The sequence below is a fragment of the Equus asinus genome, chromosome 28, assembly GCF_041296235.1.
Source record: "Equus asinus isolate D_3611 breed Donkey chromosome 28, EquAss-T2T_v2, whole genome shotgun sequence".
Lineage (NCBI taxonomy): Eukaryota > Metazoa > Chordata > Mammalia > Perissodactyla > Equidae > Equus > Equus asinus.
The window spans coordinates 2,425,001-2,442,712 of record NC_091817.1 but is presented as its reverse complement, the minus strand read 5'-3'; positions in this window follow the sequence as shown (position 1 = coordinate 2,442,712).

The window sequence follows — 17,712 nt, the reverse complement described above, 5'->3', positions numbered from 1 at the left end:
CAACACGGAGAAATCTACCCTCTAGAACTGAGAAAGAAGCGCAACAGAGGCTAGCTCAGGTGGCAATCTTTAAGCAAAAAAAATAAGATAAAAAAATACAATGGCGAGGAGACCCGGTGAAAAAGCAACCCTGAAAAAGGTACCCTCTGAAACTGAGGAAGCAGGGCAACAGTGCCTAGCTCAGGTGACAATCTTTAAGCAAAAGAAACACACAAGGGCGTGGGGAGCTGGCGAAAAGGCAACACTGAGAAATCCACCCTCTGAAATGGACGAAGATGGGCAACAGAGGCTAGCTCAGGTGGCAATCTTTAAGCAAAAGAAACACACAAGGGCGTGGAGACCTGGGGAAAAAGCAACACGGAGAAATCCACCCTCTGAAACTGAGGAAGATGGGCAAGAGAGGCTACCTCAGGTGGCAATCCTTAAGCAAAAACAAAGCACAAAGGCGTGGAGCCCTGGGGACAAAGCAACCCTGAAATATCTACCCTCTGAAACTGAGGAACATGGGCAAGAGAGGCTAGCTCAGGTGGCAATCGTTAAGCAAAAACAAAACACAAAGGCGTGGAGACCTGGGGAAAAAGCAACCCTGAAATATCTACCCTCTGAAACTGAGGAAGATGGGCAAGAGAGGCTGGCTTCAGGTGGCAATCTTTAAGCAAAAGAAACACACAAGGGCGTGGAGGCCTGGGGAAAAAGCAACACGGAGAAATCCACCCTCTGAAACTGAGGGACATGGGCAAAAGAAGCTAGCTCAGGTTGCAACCTTTAAGCAGAAAAAAAACACAAGGGCGTGCAGACCTGGCAAAAAAGCAACAGTGAGAAATCTACCCTCTGAAACCGACGAAGATGGACAACAGAGGCTAGCTCAGGTGGCAATTTTTAAGCAGAAAAAAAAAAGGAAGTGCGTGGAGACCTGGGGAAAAAGCAACACGGAGAAATCTACCCTCTAGAACTGAGAAAGAAGCGCAACAGAGGCTAGCTCAGGTGGCAATCTTTAAGCAAAAAAAATAAGATAAAAAAATACAATGGCGAGGAGACCCGGTGAAAAAGCAACCCTGAAAAAGGTACCCTCTGAAACTGAGGAAGCAGGGCAACAGTGCCTAGCTCAGGTGACAATCTTTAAGCAAAAGAAACACACAAGGGCGTGGGGAGCTGGCGAAAAGGCAACACTGAGAAATCCACCCTCTGAAACGGACGAAGATGGGCAACAGAGGCTAGCTCAGGTGGCAATCTTTAAGCAAAAGAAACACACAAGGGCGTGGAGACCTGGGGAAAAAGCAACACGGAGAAATCCACCCTCTGAAACTGAGGAAGATGGGCAAGAGAGGCTACCTCAGGTGGCAATCCTTAAGCAAAAACAAAGCACAAAGGCGTGGAGCCCTGGGGACAAAGCAACCCTGAAATATCTACCCTCTGAAACTGAGGAACATGGGCAAGAGAGGCTAGCTCAGGTGGCACTCGTTAAGCAAAAACAAAACCCAAAGGCGTGGAGACCTGGGGAAAAAGCAACCCTGAAATATCTACCCTCTGAAACTGAGGAAGATGGGCAAGAGAGGCTGGCTTCAGGTGGCAATCTTTAAGCAAAAGAAACACACAAGGGCGTGGGGAGCTGGGGAAAAGGCAACACTGAGAAATCCACCCTCTGAAACGGACGAAGATGGGCAACAGATGCTAGCTCAGGTGGCAATCGTTAAGCAAAAGAAACACACAAGGGCGTGGAGGCCTGGGGAAAAAGCAACACGGAGAAATCCACCCTCTGAAACTGAGGAACATGGGCAAAAGAAGCTAGCTCAGGTTGCAACCTTGAAGCAGAAAAAAAACACAAGGGCGTGCAGACCTGGCAAAAAAGCAACAGTGAGAAATCTACCCTCTGAAACCGACGAAGATGGACAACAGAGGCTAGCTCAGGTGGCAATTTTTAAGGAAAAATAAAAGGAAGTGCGTGGAGACCTGGGGAAAAAGCAACACGGAGAAATCTACCCTCTAGAACTGAGAAAGAAGCGCAACAGAGGCTAGCTCAGGTGGCAATCTTTAAGCAAAAAAAATAAGATAAAAAAATACAATGGCGAGGAGACCCGGTGAAAAAGCAACCCTGAAAAAGGTACCCTCTGAAACTGAGGAAGCAGGGCAACAGTGCCTAGCTCAGGTGACAATCTTTAAGCAAAAGAAACACACAAGGGCGTGGGGAGCTGGCGAAAAGGCAACACTGAGAAATCCACCCTCTGAAACGGACGAAGATGGGCAACAGAGGCTAGCTCAGGTGGCAATCTTTAAGCAAAAGAAACACACAAGGGCGTGGAGACCTGGGGAAAAAGCAACACGGAGAAATCCACCCTCTGAAACTGAGGAAGATGGGCAAGAGAGGCTACCTCAGGTGGCAATCCTTAAGCAAAAACAAAGCACAAAGGCGTGGAGCCCTGGGGACAAAGCAACCCTGAAATATCTACCCTCTGAAACTGAGGAACATGGGCAAGAGAGGCTAGCTCAGGTGGCAATCGTTAAGCAAAAACAAAACACAAAGGCGTGGAGACCTGGGGAAAAAGCAACCCTGAAATATCTACCCTCTGAAACTGAGGAAGATGGGCAAGAGAGGCTGGCTTCAGGTGGCAATCTTTAAGCAAAAGAAACACACAAGGGCGTGGAGGCCTGGGGAAAAAGCAACACGGAGAAATCCACCCTCTGAAACTGAGGGACATGGGCAAAAGAAGCTAGCTCAGGTTGCAACCTTTAAGCAGAAAAAAAACACAAGGGCGTGCAGACCTGGCAAAAAAGCAACAGTGAGAAATCTACCCTCTGAAACCGACGAAGATGGACAACAGAGGCTAGCCCAGGTGGCAATTTTTAAGCAGAAAAAAAAAAGGAAGTGCGTGGAGACCTGGGGAAAAAGCAACACGGAGAAATCTACCCTCTAGAACTGAGAAAGAAGCGCAACAGAGGCTAGCTCAGGTGGCAATCTTTAAGCAAAAAAAATAAGATAAAAAAATACAATGGCGAGGAGACCCGGTGAAAAAGCAACCCTGAAAAAGGTACCCTCTGAAACTGAGGAAGCAGGGCAACAGTGCCTAGCTCAGGTGACAATCTTTAAGCAAAAGAAACACACAAGGGCGTGGGGAGCTGGCGAAAAGGCAACACTGAGAAATCCACCCTCTGAAACGGACGAAGATGGGCAACAGAGGCTAGCTCAGGTGGCAATCTTTAAGCAAAAGAAACACACAAGGGCGTGGAGACCTGGGGAAAAAGCAACACGGAGAAATCCACCCTCTGAAACTGAGGAAGATGGGCAAGAGAGGCTACCTCAGGTGGCAATCCTTAAGCAAAAACAAAGCACAAAGGCGTGGAGCCCTGGGGACAAAGCAACCCTGAAATATCTACCCTCTGAAACTGAGGAACATGGGCAAGAGAGGCTAGCTCAGGTGGCAATCGTTAAGCAAAAACAAAACACAAAGGCGTGGAGACCTGGGGAAAAAGCAACCCTGAAATATCTACCCTCTGAAACTGAGGAAGATGGGCAAGAGAGGCTGGCTTCAGGTGGCAATCTTTAAGCAAAAGAAACACACAAGGGCGTGGAGGCCTGGGGAAAAAGCAACACGGAGAAATCCACCCTCTGAAACTGAGGGACATGGGCAAAAGAAGCTAGCTCAGGTTGCAACCTTTAAGCAGAAAAAAAACACAAGGGCGTGCAGACCTGGCAAAAAAGCAACAGTGAGAAATCTACCCTCTGAAACCGACGAAGATGGACAACAGAGGCTAGCTCAGGTGGCAATTTTTAAGCAGAAAAAAAAAAGGAAGTGCGTGGAGACCTGGGGAAAAAGCAACACGGAGAAATCTACCCTCTAGAACTGAGAAAGAAGCGCAACAGAGGCTAGCTCAGGTGGCAATCTTTAAGCAAAAAAAATAAGATAAAAAAATACAATGGCGAGGAGACCCGGTGAAAAAGCAACCCTGAAAAAGGTACCCTCTGAAACTGAGGAAGCAGGGCAACAGTGCCTAGCTCAGGTGACAATCTTTAAGCAAAAGAAACACACAAGGGCGTGGGGAGCTGGCGAAAAGGCAACACTGAGAAATCCACCCTCTGAAACGGACGAAGATGGGCAACAGAGGCTAGCTCAGGTGGCAATCTTTAAGCAAAAGAAACACACAAGGGCGTGGAGACCTGGGGAAAAAGCAACACGGAGAAATCCACCCTCTGAAACTGAGGAAGATGGGCAAGAGAGGCTACCTCAGGTGGCAATCCTTAAGCAAAAACAAAGCACAAAGGCGTGGAGCCCTGGGGACAAAGCAACCCTGAAATATCTACCCTCTGAAACTGAGGAACATGGGCAAGAGAGGCTAGCTCAGGTGGCACTCGTTAAGCAAAAACAAAACCCAAAGGCGTGGAGACCTGGGGAAAAAGCAACCCTGAAATATCTACCCTCTGAAACTGAGGAAGATGGGCAAGAGAGGCTGGCTTCAGGTGGCAATCTTTAAGCAAAAGAAACACACAAGGGCGTGGGGAGCTGGGGAAAAGGCAACACTGAGAAATCCACCCTCTGAAACGGACGAAGATGGGCAACAGATGCTAGCTCAGGTGGCAATCGTTAAGCAAAAGAAACACACAAGGGCGTGGAGGCCTGGGGAAAAAGCAACACGGAGAAATCCACCCTCTGAAACTGAGGAACATGGGCAAAAGAAGCTAGCTCAGGTTGCAACCTTGAAGCAGAAAAAAAACACAAGGGCGTGCAGACCTGGCAAAAAAGCAACAGTGAGAAATCTACCCTCTGAAACCGACGAAGATGGACAACAGAGGCTAGCTCAGGTGGCAATTTTTAAGGAAAAATAAAAGGAAGTGCGTGGAGACCTGGGGAAAAAGCAACACGGAGAAATCTACCCTCTAGAACTGAGAAAGAAGCGCAACAGAGGCTAGCTCAGGTGGCAATCTTTAAGCAAAAAAAATAAGATAAAAAAATACAATGGCGAGGAGACCCGGTGAAAAAGCAACCCTGAAAAAGGTACCCTCTGAAACTGAGGAAGCAGGGCAACAGTGCCTAGCTCAGGTGACAATCTTTAAGCAAAAGAAACACACAAGGGCGTGGGGAGCTGGCGAAAAGGCAACACTGAGAAATCCACCCTCTGAAACGGACGAAGATGGGCAACAGAGGCTAGCTCAGGTGGCAATCTTTAAGCAAAAGAAACACACAAGGGCGTGGAGACCTGGGGAAAAAGCAACACGGAGAAATCCACCCTCTGAAACTGAGGAAGATGGGCAAGAGAGGCTACCTCAGGTGGCAATCCTTAAGCAAAAACAAAGCACAAAGGCGTGGAGCCCTGGGGACAAAGCAACCCTGAAATATCTACCCTCTGAAACTGAGGAACATGGGCAAGAGAGGCTAGCTCAGGTGGCACTCGTTAAGCAAAAACAAAACCCAAAGGCGTGGAGACCTGGGGAAAAAGCAACCCTGAAATATCTACCCTCTGAAACTGAGGAAGATGGGCAAGAGAGGCTGGCTTCAGGTGGCAATCTTTAAGCAAAAGAAACACACAAGGGCGTGGGGAGCTGGGGAAAAGGCAACACTGAGAAATCCACCCTCTGAAACGGACGAAGATGGGCAACAGAGGCTAGCTCAGGTGGCAATCGTTAAGCAAAAGAAACACACAAGGGCGTGGAGGCCTGGGGAAAAAGCAACACGGAGAAATCCACCCTCTGACACTGAGGAACATGGGCAAAAGAAGCTAGCTCAGGTTGCAACCTTTAAGCAGAAAAAAAACACAAGGGCGTGCAGACCTGGCAAAAAAGCAACAGTGAGAAATCTACCCTCTGAAACCGACGAAGATGGACAACAGAGGCTAGCTCAGGTGGCAATTTTTAAGGAAAAATAAAAGGAAGTGCGTGGAGACCTGGGGAAAAAGCAACACGGAGAAATCTACCCTCTAGAACTGAGAAAGAAGCGCAACAGAGGCTAGCTCAGGTGGCAATCTTTAAGCAAAAAAAATAAAATAAAAAAATACAATGGCGAGGAGACCCGGTCAAAAAGCAACCCTGAAAAAGGTACCCTCTGAAACTGAGGAAGCAGGGCAACAGTGCCTAGCTCAGGTGACAATCTTTAAGCAAAAGAAACACACAAGGGCGTGGGGAGCTGGCGAAAAGGCAACACTGAGAAATCCACCCTCTGAAACGGACGAAGATGGGCAACAGAGGCTAGCTCAGGTGGCAATCTTTAAGCAAAAGAAACACACAAGGGCGTGGAGACCTGGGGAAAAAGCAACACGGAGAAATCCACCCTCTGAAACTGAGGAAGATGGGCAAGAGAGGCTACCTCAGGTGGCAATCCTTAAGCAAAAACAAAGCACAAAGGCGTGGAGCCCTGGGGACAAAGCAACCCTGAAATATCTACCCTCTGAAACTGAGGAACATGGGCAAGAGAGGCTAGCTCAGGTGGCACTCGTTAAGCAAAAACAAAACCCAAAGGCGTGGAGACCTGGGGAAAAAGCAACCCTGAAATATCTACCCTCTGAAACTGAGGAAGATGGGCAAGAGAGGCTGGCTTCAGGTGGCAATCTTTAAGCAAAAGAAACACACAAGGGCGTGGGGAGCTGGCGAAAAGGCAACACTGAGAAATCCACCCTCTGAAACGGACGAAGATGGGCAACAGAGGCTAGCTCAGGTGGCAATCGTTAAGCAAAAGAAACACACAAGGGCGTGGAGGCCTGGGGAAAAAGCAACACGGAGAAATCCACCCTCTGAAACTGAGGGACATGGGCAAAAGAAGCTAGCTCAGGTTGCAACCTTTAAGCAGAAAAAAAACACAAGGGCGTGCAGACCTGGCAAAAAAGCAACAGTGAGAAATCTACCCTCTGAAACCGACGAAGATGGACAACAGAGGCTAGCTCAGGTGGCAATTTTTAAGGAAAAATAAAAGGAAGTGCGTGGAGACCTGGGGAAAAAGCAACACGGAGAAATCTACCCTCTAGAACTGAGAAAGAAGCGCAACAGAGGCTAGCTCAGGTGGCAATCTTTAAGCAAAAAAAATAAGATAAAAAAATACAATGGCGAGGAGACCCGGTCAAAAAGCAACCCTGAAAAAGGTACCCTCTGAAACTGAGGAAGCAGGGCAACAGTGCCTAGCTCAGGTGACAATCTTTAAGCAAAAGAAACACACAAGGGCGTGGGGAGCTGGCGAAAAGGCAACACTGAGAAATCCACCCTCTGAAACGGACGAAGATGGGCAACAGAGGCTAGCTCAGGTGGCAATCTTTAAGCAAAAGAAACACACAAGGGCGTGGAGACCTGGGGAAAAAGCAACACGGAGAAATCCACCCTCTGAAACTGAGGAACATGGGCAAAAGAAGCTAGCTCAGGTTGCAGCCTTCAAGCAGAAAAAAAAAAGACGCAACTGCGTGGAGAGCTGGCGAAAAAGCAACACTGAGAAATCTACCCTCTGAAACCGAAGAAGATGGGCAACAGAGGCTAGCTCAGGTGGCAATCTTTAAGCAAAAAAAAAAAAATAAAAAAATACAATGGCGAGGAGACCCGGTCAAAAAGCAACCCTGAAAAAGGTACCCTCTGAAACTGAGGAAGCAGCGCAACAGTGCCTAGCTCAGGTGACAATCTTTAAGCAAAAAAAAAAAAACAAAAAACAAAAAACAAAAAACAAAACCCACAATGGAGTGGAGACCCGGGGGAAATCAACACTGAAAAATACAAAAAGAATGGAAGACCAATAGACAGAGCAGGCACTTTCACCTGGGGTGGAGGAGGTACGCATGGATGACCGATAAGCGCATGAAAAGATGTGAGCTGTTCCCTGGAAAAGCAAGTGAGAAAATTAGAGGGAGACATTGTGGGGACACATGGGTGAGACTGCCTTCTTCCAAATACCGGAACAGGATCAAACTGCTAGTCAGGTCGCGGAGAAGCCAAGTCAGTCACTCACGCCTCACTGGTGGTGAAGGGAAACGGTATGGCCTCTGTGAAAAAGGGCGTGGCGGGTTCCAAAACTGACACGCCGCGGAAACAACCACCGAAAGTGGCAACCTACATAAGCCTTTGGTGTATCTTGCCTCCTAAGAGCGTCTGTATGTAGCTGGAGCCTTGGGTCGTTAAGGCTTCCACAGTGATCTGTGGTGGGTGGGGGGGGGGGGGGCCTTGGGCCTTGGGGGTCTCCGCTGGACCTCCAGGAAGTCAGCTTTTGTGGAGTCCCGTGAGTCCTTCCAGGGAGGGAGGCATCCAACCCGAGGGTGGTCTGGAGGGCACCACTCCCACCACTCCCGGGGGCTGGGGCGGGGGGCGGGGTGGGGGCTGCGGCCACGTTCCTGTTCATTCACACAGAATCCGGGGCATGAATGTTCTTAGCAGCTCTGTTCCACACAGCCCCACACTGGAAACCACACAGACGTCCTGCGAGTCCCATCCCTTGCTCATGTCGCCGGGGCTCCGGAGGAGGGCCACTCTGTAAAAGCGGCCGCCAGATGGCGCCCAACGACCGGCGCGGAGGGGTCAGCGGGAGGGAACCGGGTCACCAGCCAGCGAGAGTGCACAGCCTGAGCCCACCGCCGGGTCAGGTCTCTCTCTGTCTCTGTCTCTGTCTCTGTCTCTCTCTGTCTCTGTCTCTGTCTCTGTCTCTCTCTGTCTCTCTCTCTTTCTCTCTGGGCCCGCTTGGGGCGGGCGGGAGGTCACCACGTGAGGCCCCAGGGTGTCCACCTCGGAGCTCCCAGGCAGCACAGGGCAACCCTGGGTGCAGAAGGAGGTGTTGGCAAATCGGCGGGGAGGGGGGTGGGGTGGGTGGGCTTGCCAGGAAGGGGACAGACTCCCCACGTGACTTCTGGGCCGGGCCGGGCGCGGGGCTGCCGGCTGGCTGACGCGGACAGGTGGAAAAGTCCCCGGAGATGCCACGGGGCAGGCCGGGGCTGCCGGCCCCCACTTCCCGGAGCGGCCCGAGCACTTCCCGGGCTCCCGGGAGGACTTAGAAAATCACGGCGGGGTGGGGGGTGGGGGTCGCTGTCAAACCGAAACCATGCACGTCATCAGAGAAGGACCGTGACGACGGAGGAATTGTCCGCAGTCTGTCAGGAATTGTGTGCAGCCTGTCACTTCCGGCCCAGAGGGTCTCTCTAAGGCAGACGGACAGACAGAGCCCACAAGTCGTAGAGGAAAGGACCGAGCCGCTTGGCCGCGGAAAAGTTTACAACACAAAACAGGTCTCCCTCCGCACGGGGCCACAGCAAAGCCCAAAGACGACACACGGGGGGGAGCATGGGTGCAGATGCACGTGTGGTGATAAGAATATGGATTTCAGCAGGGCTTCCCGTCCTCATCAACAAGCAGAAGCACCCAAATGGTGGGGGTTGGGGGGCAGAGACCTCACAGCCATTCCCTCCACAAATCGAGTTCCCCGGGACATCCTCACAGCGCCGTGCTGTGAGTGTGTGTGGGTGTTTAAAATGGAGTAAATGTGGACGTGGAACTGCTCCGTGAAACCAAAATAACAACAGTCGTAGATCTTCTTTGGTCATTTAGAAAATTCTTTTTTTTTTTTTCCCCCCAGCGGTGCACGTATTTCCCTTCCAAAAAAGAAGAACGGGAAAGGAGATGTTAAAGGCAAGCAGAGAGAGGAAAACTGTTGCAAAACAAAAGCTGAGCTCCCGTCCGAGGGAGGCCTCCTCCATTGGAGGCCTAGGAAATCATTCTGACAAAATGGAGGATCTCTGTCTTTGGTGTCGATTCCCTCAGAGGTCAAGAGAAACCTTTTCCAATGTCTTTATCAGGAGGAGACTAGAAGTTAGAGAAAAGTATCCTTTCGGGAGTGAGAAAAACAAATTCTGATTTTGCATCAGCTTCCCTCCGATCTTGAAACTCATTGACTTGATTCCATTCTGTCGACGGAAATAATCCGGAACCAATCTATCCGTGAAAATCGGGGTGCGTTTATTCTGAGCTGAAATGTGAGGACTGTGGCCCGGGGCCTTTCTTCCCGAAGGAAGAGAGGGTGCCCGGGAAGTGGGGTGTACAGAGTGCTTCTAGACCCCCAGAGAGGACGTTTCACATAGGATCGAAAGGTCCCTTGGATGATAGTCGCGAGACTGCTCTGTCGGCACAGCGATCGACAGACACTGCTGGGTGGCAGGTCTGTTGTCTGGGCCTGGGTGGTCACAGGGGAGCCGGATGGTCAAAGGTGAGCGCAACCATCCGCTCCTAGCCTAAGGAAAGATGCCTCTCCTTAAGGAAAGGCCCGAGCACGGGGAAGCTGCTCCTTTCCCTTAAGGGCATTGGTTCTTGCCGTAGGAAATGTGTAAAGCGGATCTACGATGCGATGCGTGCTCGACGGCCACGTCAGGCCCTTTTCGAAAAACACTGTCAGGCCGAATTAGGCCGACACCCAATGGCTTCCTCATAGACTCCCATAGATCCTATCGCTCGCCATTTCTATCTGTCCACTCGTTCCAATTTTAGGCCACTTGACCACGAACAGGCCTTTTTCTCAGATTATTTTCCCCGTGAAACTTTGATCACCTTTTCACAGACAAAACGATCTTTACTTTTTAGGCCCTCTTGCCTGAAGGCAGCCATCTCACTTTCCTTGAACACAAAGATGTTTCCCATATTCACTTTTAGTGGCTTTTTGTTTTGTTTTGTTTTGTTTTGAGGACGATGAGCCCTGAGCTAACTGCTGCCAATCCTCCTCTTTTTGCCGAGGAAGGCTGGCCCTGAGCTCACCTCCGTGCCCATCTTCCTCTATTTCATATGTGGGACGCCTACCACCACGTGGCTCGCCCAGCGGTGCCACGTCCACCCCCGGGATCCGAACTGGCGAACCCCGGGCTGGCGAAGCGGAACAGGCACACTTAACCAGCGCGCCACCGGGCCGGCCTAGTGGCTTTCATCGCATTTGTTAAGTAGATTTTTTAACCCTCACGAACCTTAATTTTGGTGAAAACTAAGAAGCCAGCAATTAGGAACTGTCCTTCCCATGAGCATTCCGTCGCTTGGCCAATGTCTAAACACTTGGCCACTTTTAGAAACATGGGATTTCATAGGTTTATCTTTTCCTTCGCTTTATTTGATTTCATCTCACTTTAGTTTTTGGGTGAGGAAGATCGGCCCTCACAGAGCTAACGCCTGTTGCCAATCTTCCGTTTTTGTTTTTTTTTCCCCCCCTCCCGATTTTTCTCCCCCAATCCCCCCCATGACATAGTTGTCTATCTTAGTTGAGGGCCCTTCCAGTTGTGGCATGTGGGACGCCGCCTCCACACGGCCCGACGAGCGGTGCCGTGTCCGTGCCGTGCCCGGGATCTGAACCGGCAAAACCCTGGGCCGCCGAAGGGGAGCTTGTGAACTTAACCACTCGGCCACGGGGCCGCCCCCGTCCGTGGACTTTTTTATCACCTGATTTCACCTCGCAAAACTTCAAAGCTTCAAGTTATCAGAGAGGTTTGGGAAGTTGTTTTTATTAATTTAATTAATTTATTTTTCGAGGAAGACGAGCCCCGAGCTGACACCTGCTGCCAATTCTCCTCTTTTTGCCCCGGGAGAGTGATCCCGAGCTAACATCCGTGCCCATCCCCCTCCCCTTGATAGGCGGGACGCTGACCACAGCGTGGCTCGCCAAGCGGCGCCACGTCCGCACCCCGGATCCGAACCTGCGAACCCCTGGCTGACAAAACGGAACGTGCGAACTTAACCGCTGTGCCGCCGGGCTGGCCCTTCGGGAAGTTATTTTCAGGACACGGGCCATAAACTAGAATCACCGCTACAGGTTTATCGGAGCGACATCAGCGTTCGTGGTGGATTGAGTCGTCCCCTCTGTCTCTCCCCTCCAGGGCACAACCAAAGGGACGTCTATCGACCCACCCACCAAGGATTCCCCCCCCCCCGCACGGCACAGCAGGATGCCTGAGAGATCCACGCAGCCCTACAGCGGCAAGTCACATTCGCACAGTCAAAATTCAATGGCAGAGACAAAACGTTAAGGTCAGTGAGAGGGAAGAGAATAACCGGCCCAGGAGCAACGGTGTGAAGAACACGGAGAAGACGGGTCCTAGACGCCGGGGTCCCCGGAGCAGCGATTTCATCAGAGGCCCGCAAACGTCCACGATCTCCACACCACGTTTATGGCCGACTGCGTGCGTGGGTCCTTTGGAATCGACCAGGCTACCGTCCGGGCCACTTTGGGACATCGTGTCCAGCTGCCCCGAGCGGTGGAGCTGTCGTTCAAGTGTAAGATGGGGCCCGTCCGGGGAGAGAATGGGGACGGGGAAAGGGAGGCCGCGGGAAGTCACAGAGTCTGAGGTGTTCGGGGGAGACTGACTCTTCTGAAGTGGAGGTGGTAGAAGGAGAGCAGCAGGATTTTTGGATTTTTGTTCCCTCTGTTAGGTATCTGGGTCCGGAGGAGAGTGGGGCGGGGGGGGGGGGGGCGGGTGGTGGTGGTGGTGGTGGGTGTGAGGCTGAGGCGGGGCTGGTGTTTCCTTTCCGAGTCAGGTGGAAGAGCTCCTCCAGTGGAGGTTTTTAGACAAGGGGTCTGGTCTGGCAGGATGGGAGGTTGCGGGTTGAGCCACAGGGGAATCTGTCGTAGCTCAGACTCGGGCCTTTGAAGAAATAGACAGAGAGAGGAGTTTTGCTCTGTCTGTCACCGCAGCCGGCACCTCAGGAGCAACAACAGGAGGCTTCCCGAATGAGTGAAGGGGCAGGAGCCAGCGTGCCCCGTGCCTCTCTCAGCCCTGCGCCGGCAGGGAAGGAAGCAGGCAGGCAGGCCTCAGGGCTACTCCCGTCCTACTGCCCGGTGGTCCCTGTCCCGGCCCCGCCCCCACTCTCCCCCTGACCCTCACCGCTCCCCAGCCCTCTTCTCAGCCAGAGAGGCGATGGGGGGGGGGGCGGTGCGGTCCCAGAACAAGTTTCCTCTCATCCGCCATCATCTTGCCACCCTGACGACTTGGCCTGAGATCCGGCCTAGGCTGTACCCGTGTGTGGTTTTCCTGTGGACAAGGGGGCCGGTTCACCATTTCGGAAGAAACCCCTAGCCTTCCACTGCCGAGTTGCCAGCCTGGGAGGGGGGAGGGGGGAGGGGGGAGGGGAGGTCAGGCCCATTCATTCCGATGGGCCTGGCGTCAGGGCTTCATTCAAGTGCAGGAAGCTCTCTCCCATGGCCTCGGGCTTTTTTCCATTGAACGGCTTTCTTCAATTCCCCCACCCTTAGGCCGCAGTCCACCAAGGGCCGGGAGGCAGGGAGGGAAGATGTTGGGGCAGGGTGGCTGTCTGAGAAACTCGCCTCATCTGGGGCAGAAAGAGTGCCCCTCTCCTTTCTCTAACCCTACTAGACTGCTTGAGGATCACGGACGGTTTGGCTCATCGATGAGCCCTGCGTTATGGGCCCGGCAAGCAAACTCCTAACGGGCAACCCGCCGCTCTAGGCGTGTGTGGGTTTTTTGATCTTTCACCTTCAAGTTCGCACGACATCGGTCCGTGTCCCCCGCCCCGGCTTTCCATGGGAAATCCTCCGTCTCTTTCCACAGACTCACTGGCGACTTCACACAGTGCCTGCCTCCTCCTCCTTAGGAAGGAAGGAAGGAAGGAAGGAAGGAAGGAAGGAAGGAAGGAAGGAAGGGAGGGGCTGACCCCGTGGCCGAGCGGTTGAGTTTGCACGCTCCGCTTCAGCGGCCCGGGGCTTGGAAGGTTCGGATCCTGGGCTCGGACACGGCACCGCTCATCAAACCACGCTGAGGTGGCGTCCCACACGGCAGAACCAGAGGGACCCTCAAAGAGAATATAGAACTAGGTACTGGGGTGCTCTGGGGAGAAGAAGAAGAAGGAGGAGGAATAAAAAGAAAAGAAAAGATTGGCAATGAGCTCGGGTGCCAGTCTTTAAAAAAAAAAAAAAAAAAGAGGAAGAAAGATGGACAAACAGGAACGAATCCCACTGACGGCACCTCCAAATGGTGGGGGGCAGGGGGGTGGGGGGGGTGGGGAGTGGCATCATCGGGCCAAGGGTGACTCTAAGCGTGATCCCGCGGTTGTGTTATTTGACATTTTATCGAATCGATTTATTATTTTATTTTTGAGGAAGATGAGCCCTGAGCGAACATCTGCCACCAATCCTCCTCTGTCGGCCGAGGAAGACTGGCCCTGAGCTGACATCCGTGCCCATCCCCCTCTACTTTCCAGGTGGGACGCCTGCCACAGCGTGGCTCGCCAAGCGGTGCCGGGTCCTGCGCCCGGGATCCGGACCGGCGAACCCGGGGCCGGCGGAGCAGAACGTGCGAACTTCACCGCCGCGCCACCGGGCCGGCCCCCGGAGTTGTTTTGAAAATCCAGTAAGGGGCTGGCCCCGTGGCCGAGTGGTTAAGTTCGCGCGCTCCGCTGCAGGCAGCCCAGTGTTTCATCGGTTCGTTCGGATCCCGGGCGCGGACACGGCACTGCTCATCAAACCACGCTGAGGCGGCGTCCCACATACCACCGCTAGAAGGACCCACCGCGAAGAACACACAACTACGTACCGGGGGGCTTTGGGGAGAAAAAGGAAAGACAAAAAATAAAATCTTCCAAACTCCAATAAAACTTTGAGTGAAGACGACGAGGAGGATGCGAAACGTATCTCACGCCTCCGAGCCGAGCCGTCCGTTTAGGTTTAGGAAGGGGGACGAGGACCCTTTGTAAGCGACATCCCTTTTTAAGCACCATTCTAAACCACAGAACAGAACTCCCTCTCCTCGACCCGGAGCGAGGAGGTTCCTGGGTGTGTCAGAGAGGGTCACGTCCTCTGCAGCACGAACGAACCGCCAGGGTTCGGCCACGGGAAAGAATTTCTTCCTCTCCAGGGGGACTAAAAGTCACCGACGGCAGCGGGCGTAGGTGCTATCCTTCCCGTCCAGGAAAGGCAGGGAGAACTTCAGCCGTGAAGAGAAGGAGGTCTTCCTCACTCCCCGTTTTGGGAGGGCCCCTTTGGCAGGGGAGTTTTGTCTCCTGATTTCAAGTCAGGAAGAAAAGGGAGAGAGAGAGAGAGAGAGAGAGAGAGAGAGAGAGTGTGTGTCCTTCTCGTGCCAGGTCGGTCTGAGGGGGACCTCCTCTGGTTTCCTCCCTTCCCAGGGAACGCCGTTCGCTCCTTCTTCTAGAAAAAGCTCCCAAAGCACCACCGCCCAGGATGGTCGACCTACGCCCATCGTCCCTCCTTTCCCAATCATTTCTACCGCGACAGAGGGACAGAGGCCCCTGCCCCATCCCCATCCCCACCCCCACCCCCATCGCCTGCCTCCTTGATGGCCAAAGGAGCTGCCTCTGAGAATGGAACGGGGCTTGGAAACCTTCTAGAGGGGTGACTCTCACCTGCCTGCCTGCTGGGAAAAGCACCACGCTGTCCATCGGACTGCTCTTTTGGGCAAACGTAGGCGTGCCACATAGCGATCGACAGCTATGGCGGGGGGGGGCGGGGTGGCGTGGTGGTGCCCAGGATCCACGACACGTGACGGCTGCGGAGCACGACAGCCCTAAGACCTTGAGGGAGACGGGGTGGCGCGTGAATCCTTTCGGAACGAGAACGACAGGAAACGCTGACGGGGACGTGTTCTCCTCTCGAGAACACACCAACGCCTCGCACGGTGTCTGACCCGGGGTGCCTCTGACTTTTGTCATCAGAGACGATCCTCTCGACCGCCCCTCACGCTTTGGGGAAAAGGGGAGAGGGACTCGGTAGCACGGGAAAAGCCATCCATCCGCCCTTCCTTTCCGTCTTCACGGCTCCTTCTCGTGGAAAACGAGGAAGCCGTCCGGAGGAACGGAACACTGACCCGGGCCAAAGCGTGGCCCAGCCTGAGCCTCCAAAACCTTCTGCTAAGTGAGAGGTGCCAGACATCCAAGGCGACCTACGTTGCGATTCCACACAGAGGAGAGAGCTAGAACGGTCCAACCCTAGAGGGCGACAGCAGATGGCGGCGGCGGCGGCGGCGGCAGCGGTGGTGGTGATCGTGGTGGGGCAGATCCGGGAGTGGGGCCGTTTTTTCTTTCGGGGGGAGGGGATGGAAACGGAAACCTTCTGGAAATAGATAGCCATGACGGATGCGCCACCTTGGGGAGAGAGACTCCCGAAGGCCACTGGCTTGTGCCCCGTGGAAAGGATGGATTCGGTGGGATGGGAATTCTACCTCCGTGTAGAGCGTGTGGTAAACCACGAGGTAGGTGGGTGGGTGGCCTCCCTGCCTCGCCTCCACCTAGACGTCCACACACAGAGACCGACGAGGGAGGGAGGGAGGGAGGGAGGGAGGGAGGGAGGGAGGGAGGGAGAGAGACAAGACGGACAGAGGCCGAGGCCGAGGCCGAGGCAGTGAGCGAGTAAGTGATCGATCCTGGCCATAGGGATTCCTCAGAGGGCGTCTCTTGGCTCCCCAAACGAAGAATGTGTGTGGAGATCGAGAAAGATCACCGACCTAGGAGAACCAGCAAGACTTCCTCACCCGCCAGAGAGCCGCTGGGCCCCTGCCGTCCCTGCCACCGCCACCCCTACCCCTCGCCTTTGGCAGCGACGCCAACGAAAGGCAGGCAGACGAGTGGGAGAGTCGTGTGGTGGTGTCCCCCAAGGAAGGTGGGTCCATGCCGACGAGCGGTCGTCGGCGTGTGGAAAAGCCAGAGGCGGGCTGACTAGAAGGAGGGCGTCCTGGAGGAAGGGGCCAGGGTGTGAGGGAGAGAGGCCTGTTCCTCTTCCCCTGTCGGTCCCAAGTCAGGGGCCCAAAGGAGGAAAGCTGTCCGTTCCTTTCCGACTCGGACGGTTCGGGCGGAACCGACCGATCCCCGCGGCGGCGCAGTCGGGGCTTTCTGGACCAGAACCCCTCTCTCTGTCGCCTTTCGACCACACGCACGCTTTAGAGGCCAAGGGAAAATGGATCGGGTCTCTCTGTCTCTCTCCCTAGAAAACAAGGGGCCGGGGGCCGAGCCCGTGGACGAACGGTCAAGTAGCGCCCCCCACCCCGGCCCCCGGCTTCGACGGCCCAGGTTTTCACCGGTTCGGATCCTGGGCGCAGCCCCAGACCCAGCATCGCCCTTCAAGCCACGCCGAGGCGGCGTCCCACATAGCAGAAACGCGAAAGACCTACCACTGGAACCTACAACTATGGACGGGATGGGACGGGACGGGGCGGGGCGGGGCGGGGCGGGGCGGGGGTGGGGGGGGCGGCTTTGGGGAGCAGGAAGAAAGAAAAAATAAAAGAAACACAAGGACGGTCATCGCGATAGTTCTTTCCACTTCCATCCATATGTTAACAGGACCCAAGTTTCCCGACCTCCATTTGGATGTATGTTAACTAAATGGAGAAGCTATTCAAAGGACTCCTCTAAAGAAGTCCACGTTCTTCTTTCTAAATGATAATGAAAATCATTGTCACCACCGCTCTTCCGACCCTCCATGTCCAGACGGCCTCCCGCCCCTCCCCTATCCCCAACTCCCGCCCCGCCCCGCGCCGACCCCCGACCCCGGCATTCTCCACGCCCACCTTTCCCTCTCCACTCCTACCCCCCCCCGTCCCCCGCCGCCCGGGACACCGCACCCCGCGCCCCCCCCCATCCAGGCCGGGCCACCTGGTCGACCTCCTCGAACACTATATAAGAGGATGCCGGGCAGCAGGTGGCGCCCGACAAGCGGCCTCCTCACCGGCCGGACGGATCAGCCTCGCGGGGGCGGGCGATGGGGAGGCGTTCGTCCAGGTCAGGTCAGGTCGGGGGAGGGAGGATGCCGCGCCGGCCGGCCTGGTGCGTGGCCT